The 18685-nt window shown below is 41.5% G+C and overlaps 2 pseudogenes; one reads left to right on the forward strand and one right to left on the reverse strand.

The window, feature by feature from the left end:
• Positions 1-650: 650 nt before the first annotated feature.
• LOC147894586 (UDP-glycosyltransferase 85A7 pseudogene) overlaps positions 651-18685 on the reverse strand; it is a 106373-nt pseudogene continuing 88338 nt past the window's right edge.
• On the forward strand, positions 1693-2907 carry LOC147894587 (UDP-glycosyltransferase 85A7-like; annotated as a pseudogene).

Consider the following 18685-nt stretch of genomic DNA (forward strand, 5'->3'; position numbering starts at 1 on the left):
CAAAAGAACTCTAGTACAAAGAAATAGAAGAACCCTATATGTGGGTCTCAAACCAAACTCAGCTAACTAAGGTGGCATACTAACTGAGCCACGAACTAGAGTACATAAGGATAGCTATCATCCAACTATTATTTTAGTGCTTGTCAAACTTTATAGCCTTCCGGATACTATACATCACTCTAGCTCCGTCCTAACGTATTGTCGTAATCTCCCCAAATTGGAAGCCTTTACAAAGAGCACTGCTAACAGTGAGTCCCAAGCCAAAGAAAGATGGAGTGGCGTTCAACTCTTCCTCACAAGTGTGCAGTAGTCCTAGTGCGGGCGCATCTCATGTGTTCAATGGGTAGACTTTGCAGCGAAGAGCACATGAGAATTCACAGACTTGCTAGACACGAGGACTTGAGACGAAAAAATTAGAAGCAGAAGAGGATGCGCAAGTTTTGGATCGAGCGATTGGGACGAGTGCATGAAATCCCGCGTTTCTCATTCAACATAAGTTTGCTGGATAAAAAGTCTTCATGGGTCCAACATCAAAGAAGCATCCATTCTTAGGCATGAGCAGGGAGCGACTCAAGACCAGCTTTTGGATCGGCTTTTACAGCGTCACGAATTAGTGTAGCCTCATCAACCAGTTGCAAGACGGAGTGCTTCTAGGAAGCAGTGTTTGCCAAAAATCTACATAAATTTATTTGACGCAGCTGCGATCGATGACATTCATTTTTGTTGGGTGTAAATGTGCATCGTCTTAACCCTGTTAGAAATCTGCATGACAGTACCAAGCTTAAAGAGAAGTCATGGTGTCGGCAAACCGCTGCAGGTTCTTGAGGGATGAGCCACCCTCTCGTGCTGCCCTCATGGCTGCTTCTCTCCACTCCTTTGCTCTCCCCCTCACTTGCCTTCCCCTCTCTCCCTCCATCAATTCTCTCACTCCCTTCTCGACCTCCTCCCTTGTGACTTTCCCTCCCTTTCCTCTCCCCAAGCTCATCCCTACCCCCCACCGATCCACCACACACCTGCAATTCATTGGCTGATCCGATATCGATGACCACCCCAATAACGGTACGCCCCCCCCTATGCCCTCCAACACCGAATTCCAACCGCTTCCAACCGCAGTGCGTCAGAAACCCCCCCACAGACTCGTGCGACAGGACTTGCAACTGTGGTGCCCATGATACAATCAGTGCTCTACCCTCCACTTGCTCCAGGAAACCTTCAGGGAAGATGGCTGCTTCACCTGACATAACGCCCGGGCGGACAGCCCAAAGGAATGGCTGCTGACTGGCCTCCAGACCCAGAGCTATCTCCGAGATTTCTTCCGCTGACATGACAGCCAGAGTTCCGAAAGAAACGTAGAGAACAGAGTGAGTTGGATGCTTGCCCAACCATTTCAAGCAATCGCTGTCATCCCCCAAGGGATCAGCAGTGCTAACCTTGTGCGAATCATCAAAAAAAGAAGAAGGTAACAGAGGGCCGATGGTGCAAATCGAATGTTCCTTTTGTAGCGTAGCGACCGCTTCTTCTTCGAGCTCATCAAAGGTATTAATTAAAATCCAGTTGGACTCACCTATAGTTTTGAAGGGGCGAGTGATAAAGTCGTCAGGGTCATAAGATCGTACAAAGGTGTTCATCTCTTTGACTTTCAGAGGCGGAGCTCCCGGAATACAGGTGATGAGATCTAACGAGCAACCTTGCGCAGATGGTGACCCGTCAGATCTCATCACCTATATTCCGGGAGCTCCGCCTCTGAAAGTCGAAGAGATGAACACCTTTGTACGATCTTATGACCCTGACGACTTTATGTTCGACTGCTTCACTCGCCCCTTCAAAACTATAGGCGAGTCCGACTAGATTTTAATTAATACCTTTGATAAGCTCGAAGAAGAAGCGGTCACTGTGCTACAAAAGGAACATCCGATTTGCACCATCGGCCCTCTGTTACCTTCTTCCTTTTTTTATGATTCGCACAAGGTTAGCACCCTGATCCCTTGGGGGATGACATCGATTTCTTGAAATGGTTGGGCAAGCATCCAACTCATCGGTTCTCTACGTTTCTTTCGGAACTCTGGCTGTCATGTCAGCAAAAGAAATCTCGGAGATAGCTCTGGGTCTGGAGGCCAATCAGCAGCCATTCCTTTGGGCTGTCCGCCCGGGCGTTGTGTCAGGTGAAGCAGCCATCTTCCCTGAAGGTTTCCTGGACCGGGTGGAGGGTAGATCACTGATTGTATCATGGGCACCACAGTTGCAGGTCTTGTCGCATGAGTCTATGGGGGGGTTTCTGACGCACTGCGGTTGGAATTTGGTGTTGGAGGGCATAGGCTGGGGCGTACCGTTATTGGGGTGGTCATCGATATCAGATCAGCCGATGAATTGTAGGTGTGTGGTGGATCGGTGGGGGGTAGGGATGAGCTTGGGGAGAGGAAAGGGAGGGATAGTAACAAGGGAGGAGGTCGAGAAGGGAGTGAGAGAATTGATGGAGGGAGAGAGGGGAAGGCAAGTGAGGGGGAGAGCAAAGGAGTGGAGAGAAGTAGCCATGAGGGCAGCACGAGAGGGTGGCTCGTCCCTCAAGAACCTGCAGCAGTTTGTCGACGCCATGACTTCTCTTTAAGCTTGGTACTATCATGCAGATTTCTAACAGGGTTAAGACGATGCACATTTACACCCAACAGAAATGAATGTTATTGATCGCAGCTGTGTCAAATAAATTTATGTAGATTTTTGGCAAACACTGCTTCCTAGAAGCACTCCGTCTTGCAACTGGTTGATGAGGCTGCACTAATTCGTGAGGCTATAAAAGCCGATCCAAAAGCTGGTCGTGAGTCGCTCCGTGCTCATGCCTAAAAATGGATGCTTCTTTGATGTTGGACCCATGAAGACTTTTTATCCAGCAAACTTATGTTGAACGAGAAACGCGGGATTTCATGCACCCGTCCCAATCGCTCGATCCAAAACTTGTGCATCCTCTTCTGCTTCTAATTTTTCCGTCTCAAGTCCTCGTGTCTAGCAAGTCTGTGAATTCTCATGTGCTCTTCGCTGCAAAGTCTACCCATTGAACACATGAGATGCGCCTGCACTAGGACTATTGCACACTTGCCAGGAAGAGTTCATCAACGCAACTCCATCTTTCTTTGGCCTGGGACCCATTCTTAGCAGTGCTCTTTGTAAAGGCTTCCAATTTGGGGAGATTACGACAATACGTTAGGACGGAGCTAGAGTGATGTATAGTATCCGGAAGGCTATAAAGTTTGACAAGCACTAAAACTATGACACGGAAATAAGGGTCCTATTTCCAAGGAGGGGAAAATGACCAATTTGAATGCCGAAAGGCTCGTTTGGAATGTAGGAAGGCTCGTATGGAAGGTTGCCACATGAGAAAAGGAGTGGGTAGGAAATAGCGCATGGAGCAAACGGTGGTAGAATGAATCCATGATTTTTTGTTGGATCCTTTGGGCCTCTTGGGTGTTGCTTGCATCGAAAACTGAACCTCCAAGCTCAAGCAAGGCATCCATCCAATCTGCTCTCTCCAGTTGGTTCCACAGGTTCCAATCGTCGGATTGATAGGGGTAGCCGTAGGGAAGAATAGTGAACCACCATTTTGTGCATGATCTCGAAGGGGGGTGGCAGTTTGGCAACGCCATAGCCACCAATGATGGTGTTAAGGGGCACTTGGGTGTGGCATTCACCCTTGCTTGGAAGCAAGTCTAAGGTTGATCTCGTGGCAGACACCTAATGATGATACATTATGAAAGAACTCGAGTGATAGCAGGCATTCCACAATGATAAAGAAAAACTCGCTCTAGTGAAGATTAAGAACCAATGGTACAAAAGCCTAGCAAGCTAGATGGAAAGCCATTGGAGCTTACTTTGTTGACGAACTCGAGGCAAGGAACCAATCCCTTCTTGGTGACCTGTAGGCCAAGAGGATGGAAGGAGGGCTCAGGTGGAGGCCAAACAAGACGACAATGTGGGAATGCAAATGATTTGCCTTATGGTTGGTTTTGCCATCACAAGCTTATTGAAAGTGGATTGGTAAAGCATCGATGATGAGAGATGGCACACGGGGATGTATTTGATGTGCAAGGATGCAACAAACTTTTTTTCATAGGTGTTTAATTACTCATAGTTCACAATGTAACAAAGCTTATTTGGAGTTGTCACCAAAACTCAATAAAGACTTCCGCCTAAATGCCAAAACATCCAATAAGACTTGCCAGGGTTTTTCACGAGTGTGATTACTCATAGGTCACAATGTAATCAAACCTTACGGAGAGGTGCTGCTAAATGCTATACCTAGATTTTTCACATGCAATCAGATAGTACAAATTAAGCCTAACAAAATAATTGATTTTAACATTATATGATGCATATTAAGACCTAATGTCAAATAGTAGACATTAACATTCACATGTATCCTTCCTGCGAATAATTGTTTACCCAAAAATAAAAATTAAAAAAAAAGTATTTTGTTCCCTATCTACTAGGATGCTTTTGATGCTAACTCAAAATTTCAAGCATGCTTTAGTTTTTTATTATCCACATTAACACAAAGAATTGAATTCAGCCTTACCTCAAGAATGGGTAGACAAACGCAAAATATAAATTAAAAATAGAGCCATCTAGCCCCTATGTGTGCATGGGCATTTTGGGCTAGATGCCACTATCGTTTGGCCCACATGCACACGACTAGGTGGGTTTGATCTACCTATGCATGAGGTAAGGCTAAAAAAATTCATGGTTCCAACAACTCAGACAAGATTGAAGAGTGATTCTTGCAAAGCCCTTGTATAATATCCAAATGTTTCTTGCTATCTGATTAACATTGACAGGTGTTCTTTGGATTGTAGAAAGCTGGTAATTCTCTGCATGAAGGTTTGGTTGAGTGTTTACCAAAACTATTTTAAAGAAAGAGCCATCTAACCCTTGTGTACATGGGTGTGCATTTGGCCATTTGGCCTAAGTGCATGCCCATGTGCACATGGGGGCCAAATGACTATTTTTAAAATATCTTCATAAGATAGAGAAACCTCTTAAATTGTGATGTAAGAAAACTTCTCAAATTGCAATAAGTCTCATAAGAAAATGAATAGGAAAAGGGGAGGAATTTTGTGATGAAACTATCTAGTCACATGATGATAGTGCAATAAATATGAAAAATACATAAGATGATAGTGAAAAATACATAAGATAGAAACACGAAACTACAAAAAAATTTAAAAAGAGAAATGTGGCCCCTATGTTTGCGCATGCATGTATTTGGGCTAGATGGTGTTACCATTTGGCCTAAATGCACACCTACACCCACATACGAGCTAGATGCCTCTTTTTTAGTTTTTTGATTTTGGCCTATATCGAGCTATGAATGAGGTAAGGCTTGTAAGCAATGGACAAAGAGACATTCCTATTTCAGAACACAAGCTCATATGATTACATGAGCTAGCCATTGCCTTGCCCAAGGACAATCAGTGTTAATCACACAAAATACAATGGATAAGTAAGATTTTCTTGCAAACACCCACAGATCAAAGATACAATAACACACCTAGGAAAAAAAATTGAGGATTGAAAATAGCAAAGATACAAGATCTCTATTCATAGAATTTTTCGTTTTTAAAAGATACCTAGGTCAATGTTTTGCTTAACTGTAGCCATTTTTGGTGAGGTTCAAGGCATTTTTTGTATGTAGGTATCTTGCCTGATCCATAATTTATGGATTTCTCAATGGAATTTGACAAAAGTTATCTCCAATTTGTAGAACACATTTCAATCTTAAACATGAGACTAAAAAAATGTTGTATGGGGGTTAGTGCCAAGGGGTCCATGTGTGAGGCACGAAGGGGGTATCTCTACCTATATTCACGATTAACATGCAATAGAAATACACAAACAGTTATTCACTCTTCTTCTTCCTTCTCATCTTGTGTCCATCTTGATCATGCATTTAGAGTCTCTTGTATTTCTCTCTTCCTTGGGGCCTTTGGCCTCAACACATGGCAATCACGATTCATCAAACTCATGATGTGAGGACTGTCTACATGATTCTCTGCTTTCTTCTTCCAAGGTAGGCTTTGTTGCATGCAAATCATAGATTGCTTGGAGAGACCACCGCGCTAGTTTATGGCATAATAATGAGACGTAATCTATCATTCTGAGCATTGCCTCAGCGCAGTCTTTGACTTGACAACCTATTCATCACCCAAAATTGAAGATTCTCTTGGAGAGACCACCGCTCTAGTTCTTGGAGCTATAGCTCCGTTACCTATTTTTATGTATTATAGGAGGTCTATGATGACCATCGTGCTGAAAAATAGAAGGAGATCTATGACAGCCACCACGCTGGTTCTTGGAGTTATATATTTGTGTACCAAGGAAAATGTATTCCGTTATGCAACCAAGCAAAATGCAATTGACGATATGGCCCTTGAGGGGTCCCCTTCGACATGCCATTTCTATCCAATGGCATCCTGGATATTATATAATGCATGTCGATATGGCCCTTGCTCCTAGAGGGGCCCCCTTAAAGGGCCATATCATGAATTGCATTTTCTAAAAGTTTAATTGTATTTTTCTAGATGTATCTCCATGCAACAACGGTGGGTCGTTGGAGTTATTTTAGTGCTATTTTGGTCATAAACCAAGGAAATTATAGTCCTTATTTACTGATATTTTAGTCCTTGTTGTAGTAAATATAAATGAGAAAAAAAGTACAATTTATCGAGTGAATTGAGCAAAAGAGTACATCTACATCCAATAACAGGTTATATAAAAAATAACAACTTATACCAAGCAAAAATTAAACAGAGGATCTTACATTTATAAAAACTCAGCAATTACTGAGAGCCTTAAAGGCCAAAAGATTACAACTAGCAACCATAACCATTCAAATATAAAAGTTAACAACAGTGCATACTGAGAGCCTCAAATTGAACAAAAAAAGGTTACATAAATGTAATAACAACTCAGTAATTTCTGAGAGCCTTAGAGACCAAAACATTACATCTAGTGAGCCAAAAGATCGTTGAGAGCCTTAGAGGCCAAAAGTTTACATCTAACCATTGCTGAGAGCCTCGTCTGAGCACGAGGGAATTTGCACAACTCAGTTTTTCACCAATCTAGCTTGTTGCATTAAAAATTTTTAGGGAGCCAAAGGAGGATACACTGGAGAGGCCGAAGACCATGCACATTGCCAGGACTCAGATTACGGCCTCCCCAACAAGTCGAGAGTACTCTGCTTTGAAAATACTGAGGCCTTCATCGACAACTAGGGGGAACCCATACAGCTCAGTCATAAAGAGGCCCTCTGTAAGCATGTCATCTAAGGTGGTGACATGCAGATGTGGGGCGAATCAATTGTGGGAATGAAGGGTCTCCACTAGTGCTAGCATTTCTACTCTAGGTGAGTGCAACACAATCACCTTATATGAGAAGGCAGATAACATTGGGATCACAGAGCATCGAGGGGGGGTGGTAGTATGCATGGTGAAGATGAGTGGTGAGCAGCAGATGAGCAGGGAAGCAGATGAGAGATCAGAGTTCGAGGAGGGAACGTGGAGTAAAGTAGAGTAGAGGCAGAAAAGAGTTGGAGGGGTGGTGTGGAGCAAAGTAGCAGAGCGTGTAGAGCAAAGTAGCAAAGTAGGGGTGGATGACAGCAATGTAGTAAAATGCCAAATGCCACGGATCTTATATATTATCAACTTCAAGCCACCGCGATGCCTGGAGGTCAGGGTTCCATCCATATTGATTGCAGCCACTACGATAAAATCTTAGGCGCCACTCCAAACGGGCTGGTAATCATGAAGGAGACACCATTTGATGGGTGAGCAGGCCACTTCGATGGCTGGTAATTAACTGCCATCCCGGTGGAATCTTAGCCACGACAAATGTGGCTAATGAGAGCCCCCATCACCGGACAATGATTCCCACAAAGGTAAATCATGAATCTCTAATCACTCATTACCATGCACTCTAGTTCTTTATTGAGCATGCGAGACCGGTAACTAGTAATTTTTAATGTAGTTGTAGTGATCATGCATGCTCAGTGGTGGTTGGTAATTCTAACTGCCAGCCCGGTGGAATCGTAGCCATGACAGACGCTGCTGTAATCACTCATTACCATGCACTCTAGTACTCTATTGAGCATGTGATCCCGGTAATTGGTAATTTTTACTGCGCTCGTAGTGATCATGCATGCTTAAGCCCGGTGGTGGGGAGTGGTGGCTAGTAATTTTAACTACCAACCTAGTGGAATCATAGCCATGACAGACGTGGTTGTAATCAGTCATTACCATGCACTCTAGTACTCTACTGAGCATGTGAGATTGGTGAGTGGTAACTTTTACTGCACTCATAGTTGGCCATGCATGCTCAAGCCCGGTGGTGGGTGAGCGGTGGATGCTCAAGCCTGGTGGTAGGTGAGCGGTGGATGGTGATTTTAATTGCCAAGCTAGTGGAATCGTAGCCACGACAGACATGGTTGATGAGAGCCACCACCACTGACAATAATTTCCACAAAAGTAAATCATGAAGCCTAATCACCTCTAATCCCTCATTGCCATGCACTTTAGTACTCTCTTGAGCATGCAATCCCGGTGATTGGTAATTTACTGCACTCATAGTAATCATGCATGCAAGCCTGGTGGTGGTAACTGGAAGGTGAGTAATTGTGGGCCATTGTGGTGGCTAGTAGGTAATTAACTGCCAGCCTGGTGGGTCTTAGCTACCACCACAGACGTTGCTGGGAATCTTAGATGCCACCACCTCTAATCACTCATTACCATGGAAGTTAGTATTGCCGCCTTCAATTAATCGAAATTCAAGCCAACCACCACGGCGGTGGCTCTTACCTTGACAATGTAGTCGGCGGGCTACAACCACCATGGTGGCTCTCACCTTGATAGTGTAGTTGGGTTGCAAACCGCTATTCCATTTCCTTAACCATTTCATCTTCTACCCCTCTCGACCGTTTCGTTCTCCCTTGCAATCAGACTACAACTCAAGCCTCTATTATTCCATTTCCTTTATTGTTTCATCTTCTATCCCTCTTGACCATTTCTTTCTCCCTTGCAATCGGACTACAAACTCAAGCCTCCACTATTCCATTTCCTTCATTGTTTCATCTTCTATCCCTCTCTACCATTTCTATCCCCCTTGCACTCTTCCTGCAACTTCTATCCCCTCTCGTAATAGACCCTACACTCAGTCCGCGGGAGCTCCTCACACAATCTTTCCTCCCCCTTTGCAACATAGTGCGAGAGCCTCCCCTCCCCTGATCTTTAAATTGTGACATATGGGAGCTCCTCTCGTGCTCTTCAAAAGACCAATTTGGATGCTCTCCAAAACTTCATCACGTTGGTACAGGAGGTGAACGTGAAGGAGAGGCAACTAGTCTATCAAGGTCTGAAGTTTACCATCAATGAAAGCATGATTGAAAATGCTCTAGGAATTTTTGGAGGTAGTTTGCAAGAACACTTTTTTGAGAAGCAATGGAAGAGATAGGATATTCTAGATGTATACCCCAACACTCAGATTAGTAAAGATGGTGGAGTCAAGATTTCTAGCTTGCCAATAGACCTCCAAGATGTGCTGAAGAAGACCATTCACTTCTTTCCTGATAAGAGAGGAATCATGAAGTTTTGGCAAGTTCAAGCAGTAGTAGAGCAATTGAAAGAACGTGATGTATCTTTCTCAAGGGAGATATCAAAGAGCGTGTTAACCAAGCTAAAGAATGGCATGGATGGCAGATCCCAATTGTCATCTCAATCTGTTGGAGTTGCAATATGCTTGCATTTTCTTCAATTCTAGAAAATTCTAGAAAGATTTTCTCTCTTTATTGCTCTCTTTGGCCTTTGCATTAGGATGCTACGCTTTCTTACATACATTGGTATCTAAACTTGATGAACACCATTCAACTTGGTTATCTCATCACTCTCATTTTTTGTTTTTCTATCCATAAAGGGATTGTATTGAATTAGTGGAGGAGTATTCTTGAAGTTTATTCCTCTTATCCTCGGTGCTCTTTAGTTCTACTAAGTCTATGCATCATTGCCTTTGGGAGTGCAAATAGGATGCAGATAGGCCAAGATCATTTGGACTAGGATTGTGATCTACTACACAAAATCTTCCTCCTTCATTTTCTTCATTACATGGGATTACATGGCCTAGCTCTCTCATACTAGGCCTCAAATCATTTATCAGACTTAGACGAATCTCTTTTGGGATACCTTGGTGTAGCTCCAAGTGTGTAGCTTTGTAAACTTCAATCTGTCCTTCTTTGTACAGGGCTTTAGATGATTTATCAGACACTAAATAGGAATTTGTAGCAGGCATCATTGCTTCAAATGTTTGGAGATCTCGACGTAGAAAGGACATTCATGGCACATAGGTCCACCCATCTCATACCTTTGGCTTGCATATGGGTAGATACCTTACACACTCTCATGGCTCTCTTGGTATAGGGTGTAGGGTTCTTCTAGTTCAACTTTTTCAAAGAGGATGATTTCGTAGACAAGAGACTATACTTTATTTTCTAAGACTAGCATAGGCTTAGTTGAGCCACAGTCCTAGATTTTATATAGTTTTCCATTTGTTTAGTCTTTATGAGTGGCATTTTACCACCATACATTGATACCTTTAGTTTATTTTCTTAGTTTCTCCTTTCATACTTTTTAATAGAATTCTATTTTATGGGAAGGAAAAACATGTCAGATCAAAACTCAAATTAAATGGCATGCAAACTTGCCAAGGTTGTGCAAGGGGAGTAAACACATATAGAGAAAAGACTCAAGTAAAAAATTTGCAAGAATTTGTACTTTTGAACTTGAGTCTCTTTCGACCCTTTGGCAAAAATCCACATTCTTAGGTGGAAACACACTCATGAAAGATTTAGAAAATGCTAACTTATGGCAATACATGAGGGAAAATCCACATTCTTGGTCGAAAAGACATTATGTGTCGTCTTTTCTTTTTTCAATAAAAGTACTTCATTAAGTATGAATAAAAACCGTAGAGCAAGCTCAAGTGCGGGAGTACATCATGTCAAGCATGAGAGAAAATAGCTCAAAATGAGCAAACAAAAATCCCAGGTGGCAGCTAAAAATGCCACCTCATCCCTGAAGGAGAGTCAGAGAAGAAAGGACAATCCTTCTAGACTTTGAGAAAGGAAACCCTCCTAGCAGTAGCAGTCCTGGAGGTTCCCTGTATGTTTGCCCAAATGGCCATCAAAGTGTGTATAGTATCTGCCCAGATACTGGCCATAGTCTGAGACAGCGAGTGCGCCTGGGAGTCCTCCAAAGCCTCTGTACATCTGGCTCTCCAAATATGCCATGCTGTAATACTAGCAAGAATCTCCAAAGATGTGTCTATAGAAGCATGGGGAGCTCTGAATGGAGTAAACAGAACATCCCGGAGGGAGCATGACTCCACAAGTGTTGTCAAACAAAAAAAGCTGTGTCCATGTCATGTCCCTCGAAGAAAGCCTATGGACTAGTGAGTGACAACCAATCAACTGATCCCCAGGTCATGAAGAAGGGTGCTCTATGAAAAATGCAAGGTATCCTAGCAACACCCTTCCAAATCGTCCTCACCTCAGTGCACTCCCAAAGGTAGTGCTGCACTGACTCAACTGCTGAGTGGCATCGAGGACATGTAGGGTCAGCCCCAAACCTGGATCTCCATAGGTTCATTGCAATCCCTCCATGAATAGTAAGCCAGATGAATAACATGATTTTCCTATTCCTGAGGGATTTCCTAAGTGTCCTCCAAAATTTTTTGTGCATGTCTGCAAAAATCTAAAAAGTATCCCAATGAGGAGCTCTAGAGGGCCTCTAGCCTCTACAACTGAGCTCGAATCTCCTGGCATTTCTGACCGTGTAACGAAAGAAGGGGATGCTATTCTCTCGGTGCCCTGCATTGATCCATGTGTCTTCTTTTGGAAGGTGTGCATTATGGAAATACATGAAGGAAAATCTGTATCCTTTGGCGGAAAGACGTTATGTGTTGTCTTTTGGAAGGTGTGCATGAAAGATGTAGAAAAAGCTAATTTATGGCAATACGCATAGAGAATGCATATATGTTGCACAATGCCTAGAAATGGCATGCTAGTGAAGAAAGAGATAAAACAACGTATGAATGGACCCATGAATCCACTTTCTGAAATTAAGCCACTTGGATGATAGGACACCAAGCTCTTGTTGTTTGCGGCACCTTGCAGTAGGTTAATTTGGTTCGTTAAACTAGTTTGCCCAACGATTATGTTTGTTTGTTTGATGGCCTGCTACTCGACTATTCCAATCCTTTCCCAAAGAGTACTCAGCGTGGATTTCATACAACAAATCCTATGGATTAGCAATATATAGGAACACATTATCAAGACAATATGATGACATTTCTTTTCTAAGTACCTATTATGCATCATTCATCATTGAGAAAATCTCACTCCTATTGAACTAGGAGGATTGTAAATTTTTTATTTGCCACTCGTGCCTCATCTTCTCTGTTTATATCAAAATCCTATCATTATTAAAGAGACATGCTCTAGCATCTAGCTCCAAGATGCAATCCTGGCTCTATGGGCTTTCCACTATCCATCAATCACATCACTTAACCAACAGTGGCATATTGTTAACCAATTTATTAACTCTCTCTCTCTCTCTCTCTCTCTCTCTCTCTCTCTCTCTGTGCACTGTCTTTTCTTACAATCTCTGTGTTTCTTATAGTGAGCTAATAAATGAAGGCACGATAGGCAGTAGCACGTATGCTAGAGGAAATATCAAAACCCTAATGTCTCACAAACCGACAACTGCTAAGCAAGCAAGATAGTGGGCGAAGAAGGTTGCAAACTTCTACGACTAAATAAGGAGAGACAGCTACCAGTCAAGACCAAAAAGCATGAAAGCAACAACTAAATCTAGATCTAAGAAATCCCTATACTAGTAATGCATGTGAGACATAAGAAGAAAAACATCCCAGTAGAGAAAACCGGAGAGAACCAAGGCAAATAATCAAAGGAGGCATCGATTACAAGCAAGCAAGGAGTGATTTAGATGACATGCAAATGCTCAACTACATACCACCTAGCTTTTAATAGTGGAAAAGAAAGAGTAGAGCCATAACATGACAAAGAAAAACCAGAAGCTACTCATTGGAATATGTGCAGATAGACAAGCTATAATGTGAGCTGACAAAGCCATCTAGGGAGACCAGGTACTTATAGAGAAATAGCAACCAACACTCAAAGCATCAACTACACCCACAAAGCACCAATAAACCACCATGTAGAGTTGTGATGACTCCTCTAAGGGTTAGAGGAATCCATCCTAGAGTAGAAACGGAGTAGGCATTGACGAGGGATGGGCCGAGATCAGAGGAGCGATCGGGACAACCTGGCAGAGACCTTACATAGGAATAAACAATAAGATCAAGGATTAGAATAAGGAAACAAGGCCAAAACAATTGAAACGATGGATGCACAAGGAGCTTGGAGGAAGAAGCAGAGAGGTGCAAGAAATAGTCGCCAGCAAGAGGAACTAGAAATGGAAGAACACCGTAACTTTCTATAGAGCTGCGAGGGCTCAATGACAAGTGCATCAACTCCTTGAAGACAGACCTCATACGATAAGAAATAGGACTAGGCCTTAGAAGAAAACTGCACGAGAGCTTGAATGATGGCAAGCTCCAAAGAAAGATAGCTCCTCATTCAAACATTGAGCAGAAGACAAAGCAAACAAAGAAAAGTCAGGAACAAGAGATAGTCTATGTCAAAATGAAGGAGGAACAACCAAGAGGAAGGTGGAGAATCACATATCCAATGACTTCCCACTTACTCCCTTCTGCCAGAGACCGTTAAACTCTCCTAACTCCATCAAAGCCAGCAAAATAAAATAGCACGCAGTTAAAAACTGGATTGAATGAGTTAACATAACAAGTAGAAAAAGAAAAAAAAGGATTTGCCACCAATAAATGAGGATAATGCATCCACTATCACCTCCTCTAAATGACCATACTCTTATGCTACAAGCTCATGATTGTAAAGAGAGACTAATAGATCCTTCAAATAACTCGAAATAAAATTTTATCAGAGAAAGAAAAACCTACTTAAGAAAATCTTGATTTTCTTAAAAACATAGAATCAATTAACTAGACATTTTGAGACTTAAAAAGACTTTTGAAAATCAATCTACTTTGAATAGGAAAATGGAATATGTTTTGTAGTTTTGACTTCATCACACTGTAGTAGATATGTGCTCCATGCAAAATGTTTGTGGAATAAGAAAATCGTTCACAACAGATAACATGAGAAAACTATATGTCATTCACGTAGTAAGAAATAATTTCATTGAGCTTTGGAAATTTTCATAGGGTGGAGTTTGATCCTTCACACCCCATGACACATAGTCGATTGTGGTCTTTTGTAGTTGCATTATTGCAGTCTCCACATTTTTTTGGCATACCATTTTGAAGTTAGTATAGTATCTTGGTATGTCTTTTCAAGTTTGATTTTGGCTCTGTGTGTGTGTGTGTGTGTGTGTGTGCGTGTGTGCATGCACATGTGTGTGTGTGTGTGTACGTGTGTGTGTGTGTGTACATTTGTCTGTGCGGGTGCATGTGCATGTGCATGTGTGTGTGTGTGCATGTGCGTGTGTGTGCATGTGCACACATGCATGCGTGCATGCAAGCGTGCGTGCATGCATGTGTGTGTGTGTGAGAGAGAGAGAGAGAGAGAGAGAGAGAGAGAGAGGGAGAGAGAGAGAGAGAGAGAGAGAGAGAGGATGGGGGGGGAATAAAGCTCCAAAATGGTCTACTATCAGGACTATTAAAATAGTTAACTACCATCGAGTCTAAATAGAGATAGTACCTCATCTATTGGTCATTTTTTATTCACTTTTCCCTAGCAAACTACAAAGTAGAACCATTCCAACTTGCAATTGTAACCAAGATATGATAGCAAGTCGTCACAACTTACTTGGATGACAAACAAAGAACTGCTATAAAAGATTACACCCACTATCTCAAATTGATTTGTTGCTTACTGCTTGATGATTGTGTTGGACGTACTTAGATGATGGAGAGAGAGAGAGAGAGAGAGAGAGAGAGTTTGACCCAAGATCTGGATTCCCTCTATAGGTGCATATGGCCCTTGCACTATACCACTTGTTTGGGTATGTGATGTTTGCTATTTTTTTCTATTTAGATTTCATACTTCACACCTGTGGAATAATTTTCAAGATGTGAAGCTTTGTATGGAAGCTACTAGTCATATAAGGCAAAGGGTCAGTCCATTCGTGTCTCCTTTGTGTGTCTTTATCAACCAAGGAGCTTAGAGCCTTAGGATAGATACTTCACTTTGATCTATGATGGCAATAAGCTGGTGGCATCAAATACAAAAACCAAAACCACTACTGAAACCCATGTTCATACATACTGCATAGCCTCGAAAAGACTTATAAGGTGATGAAATCGCCATCGTACCTAGTAAAGGAAGATAGAGTGGAGGTGATGAACTCCAAACAAGGAAGCCAATCCACAGAGATTGAGTTGCCACGCTAGTACACAAAAGAGAGCAACAACGACTAGATCCTATGAGCTTTCCATCTTTAGAGATATTAAAGGCAAGAGAATGTTTAAACATTGACCCAGGGGGGATCACTATGTAAAAACCCCATATAGCACATGTGATCAAGGCGTATTAAAAAAAACTCCTACCTACAGATTTCTATAAGCTATATACAAACCCTCTATAAATTTTGAGATGATTAAAGTATCCCTTATGTATGAAAATTTTCACATTTTGAATTAGAAAACCCCTTATGTATGTATATTTTCTATAACTACATAAAAATACAAAACCCCTTTCGTTGATTGCACGTGCTATGTTACATATTCCTTAGTGGCCCCCCTAAGACTTTGGCAAACTCTATAAGGTAGATAAAGAATTTGGGTAGGAGAACAAGGCATACCTTATCAACTATTGAGACTTCACCTGACACGTAACCACCCGACCACACCTATAGCTACCGCAAATAGAGCTTCGCAATCAAACTAGCCACATTAGGTGGCTGCCACCACCAATAATTATAAATTCATTTAGTAAATATTATCCAACACCATGCTAACTCCTTAATACACCAACATATATGATAGCTATGAGAGATTGTGGCATTATCCTTCTAGCAAGCATTTGCACTCATCGATGGCTCTCCTCAACTACCTCTTTTCAATTTGTTCAAAGTCCACAAGAAGCAGTGCTCGCCTTTTGAATAATCTATGCTCAAGAAACGCTTTGGACTCCCATTACAATTTGGAAGGTGCACATCTTTCCACAAGTGGAACTAGCTTGTCTGAAAATGTAGATGTCACGATCACAAATGCAAATCTAGGAATTGTATCAGAGAGTGACCCGAATTTTGTCACGGATGCCATGACAACTTCCATTGCAAGGGTTGTAGACACATTTGTTGGTGTCAAATACAAGAGAAAACCCACCCTCTTCAGAGGGAAGTATTGCTGTTGAGCCACCATTCCAAAAGTTGTCAGGGAACTTGCTACTCCAACTAGATAATTGTGGGTCTGAGAACAAAAATAGATACTTGTTTGCATACCTTTCTCTTCTTGTAGCAAGGGGCATTTTCAAGACAGTTCAATTAGGCTTCTTGATGGAAGGCCACACACATGAGGACATGGATGCAATGTTCAGTAGGTTCTCTGAGAGCTTGCGAGTGGACAAACACTCACTTTCCCACATCTGATGGATACATTCAAAAAATGTACATCATCTTCACCAAAGCACCATTCCTTCTTACACGGGTTCCTAACTTCAAGGATTATGTGGATGGCTACCTATGTGATGTGCAAGAAATGCTAGTTGGTCATGCAAAGCCATTACAATTTTGATTTTACATGCAAGGTGATAGACCTATGATGTAGTACAAGGTGCATCCAAAATCACCAAATTGGATGACCATTGAAGGGGGAATCGAGCTACGGAAGAAAGATAGTGAGGGTCAACCATTGTTGCCAACAGGTTGTCCAGATATACTACCAATGGCTGCATTTATGAGAGATCACTTGCAAGTAATATTAGGGATAAAGGATTACATTAAGTTTTGGGAGATATGCGCAAGTGGAAAGAATGCATTGTATGAGTCCTACATTAGGCCAGTGATAGACTATTAGAAAACCATGATCGGTGAGCTCGAACAAGAAAACATCTCAGAGATAGGAGTGTACAAACAGTTTTGGCCAAGAATACAATCTCTTGATGAAGAGGATGGTCGTCTGGTCATGGATATCAAACACCATAAATAGACCCAAGAAGATTAAGATTTCATAGAGTGTATGTATCAAAGCACAGGAGAGATTTCTTGGTATCAAAGCATAGAAAATGGTATCAATTTTCTCCCTCTTAATCTCCCAAACTTCCATTGTAATGTGTGTTCTCATGTGATGTTTCTCAATTGTTGTTGTCTTGTCAATGGATATCTGCATATTATTAATCTGACAATTTTTAGAAGCTATCCTTCACCGACAACTACTTTGTTTCTAGTGGTTCACTATGCACGGTGTTTGTTAACACCACCAACTGATGTTTATTAACACCTCAAGTAAAATATACATGTTGTCCCCAAATGGTGTTTATTAACACCACCAAATACATGATTTTCAACCTTTGCCACAAATGCTTTTTTCCGATTGTTATATGCAATGAAATGTTTCACAACCAATAAATTTTTTCATAATCATTGAAATTTTCATATATTAGCATATTCAATATTGGCAAAATTCCCACAGTCAATGAAAATTTTCCCAAATTTAATGAAGCCTTTCCCAATTTTAATGAAATCCACCCAATTTCAAAATTCCCAAAATGCAACTTTGGTCCCACTTTATCTAATACGGTGTATTTTTTATAGTTGTGTGGATGAACCAACACACCATTCATGTTGAGAATAAGAGCCTGGTGTTCCACATTCTTGCTCTCGGGGATGTAGTAGTAGTCAAGTGGATAGGGAGGCAGTGCATAACTACTCTCGCAATTCAAGAGTGGTATGGCAATATCACCACTATGATGAATCTCTTGGAGCTTGGCTTCATAAACCTTGTGCGCTCTATTTCGTTGATCTGGAGAAGAACCACATGTTGTGTAACATGCATCTTGCACCGGGGTTTGAAAGGACCTTTTGCATATGTGATTAGCGACAATTCGTTGTCACCTAAACAAACCATGACATGATTATGTTCTTGTTCATAAAGCAAACTCTCTGTCTCTTGCTCTCCCATAAAACATTCAAAGATACAAGATTGTGTTTCACCCAAATATCCTTTCATGATATAATTATTTAAAAAGACACAAGCCTATGAAGATCAAATATTTTTAAAAGATACAAGCCTATCTTATGTGTATGCTAGTACACTCTCTCATGAAGTTCAGACAACATTCAAATATACAAGGTAATGTTTCACCCAAAAGATCCTTTGATGATACAATATTTTTAAAAGAAACAAGCCTATGAAGATCCAATATTTTTAAAATATACAAGCCTATCTTTTTTTTAAATACAACATAAAATTTTCAAAGATACAAGCCTATGATGATCGAATATTTTTGATGTGTATGCCAATACTAGGCACTTTCTCAAGAAGTTCAGACAGAACATGGAGAACATACATGGAAGAAAACCTCTGAGTACAATTAGAG

The sequence above is a fragment of the Dipteris shenzhenensis genome, chromosome 14, assembly GCF_047967505.1.
Source record: "Dipteris shenzhenensis isolate YYH24624 ecotype China chromosome 14, Dip_SZ_1.0, whole genome shotgun sequence".
Classification (NCBI taxonomy): Eukaryota; Viridiplantae; Streptophyta; class Polypodiopsida; order Gleicheniales; family Dipteridaceae; genus Dipteris; species Dipteris shenzhenensis.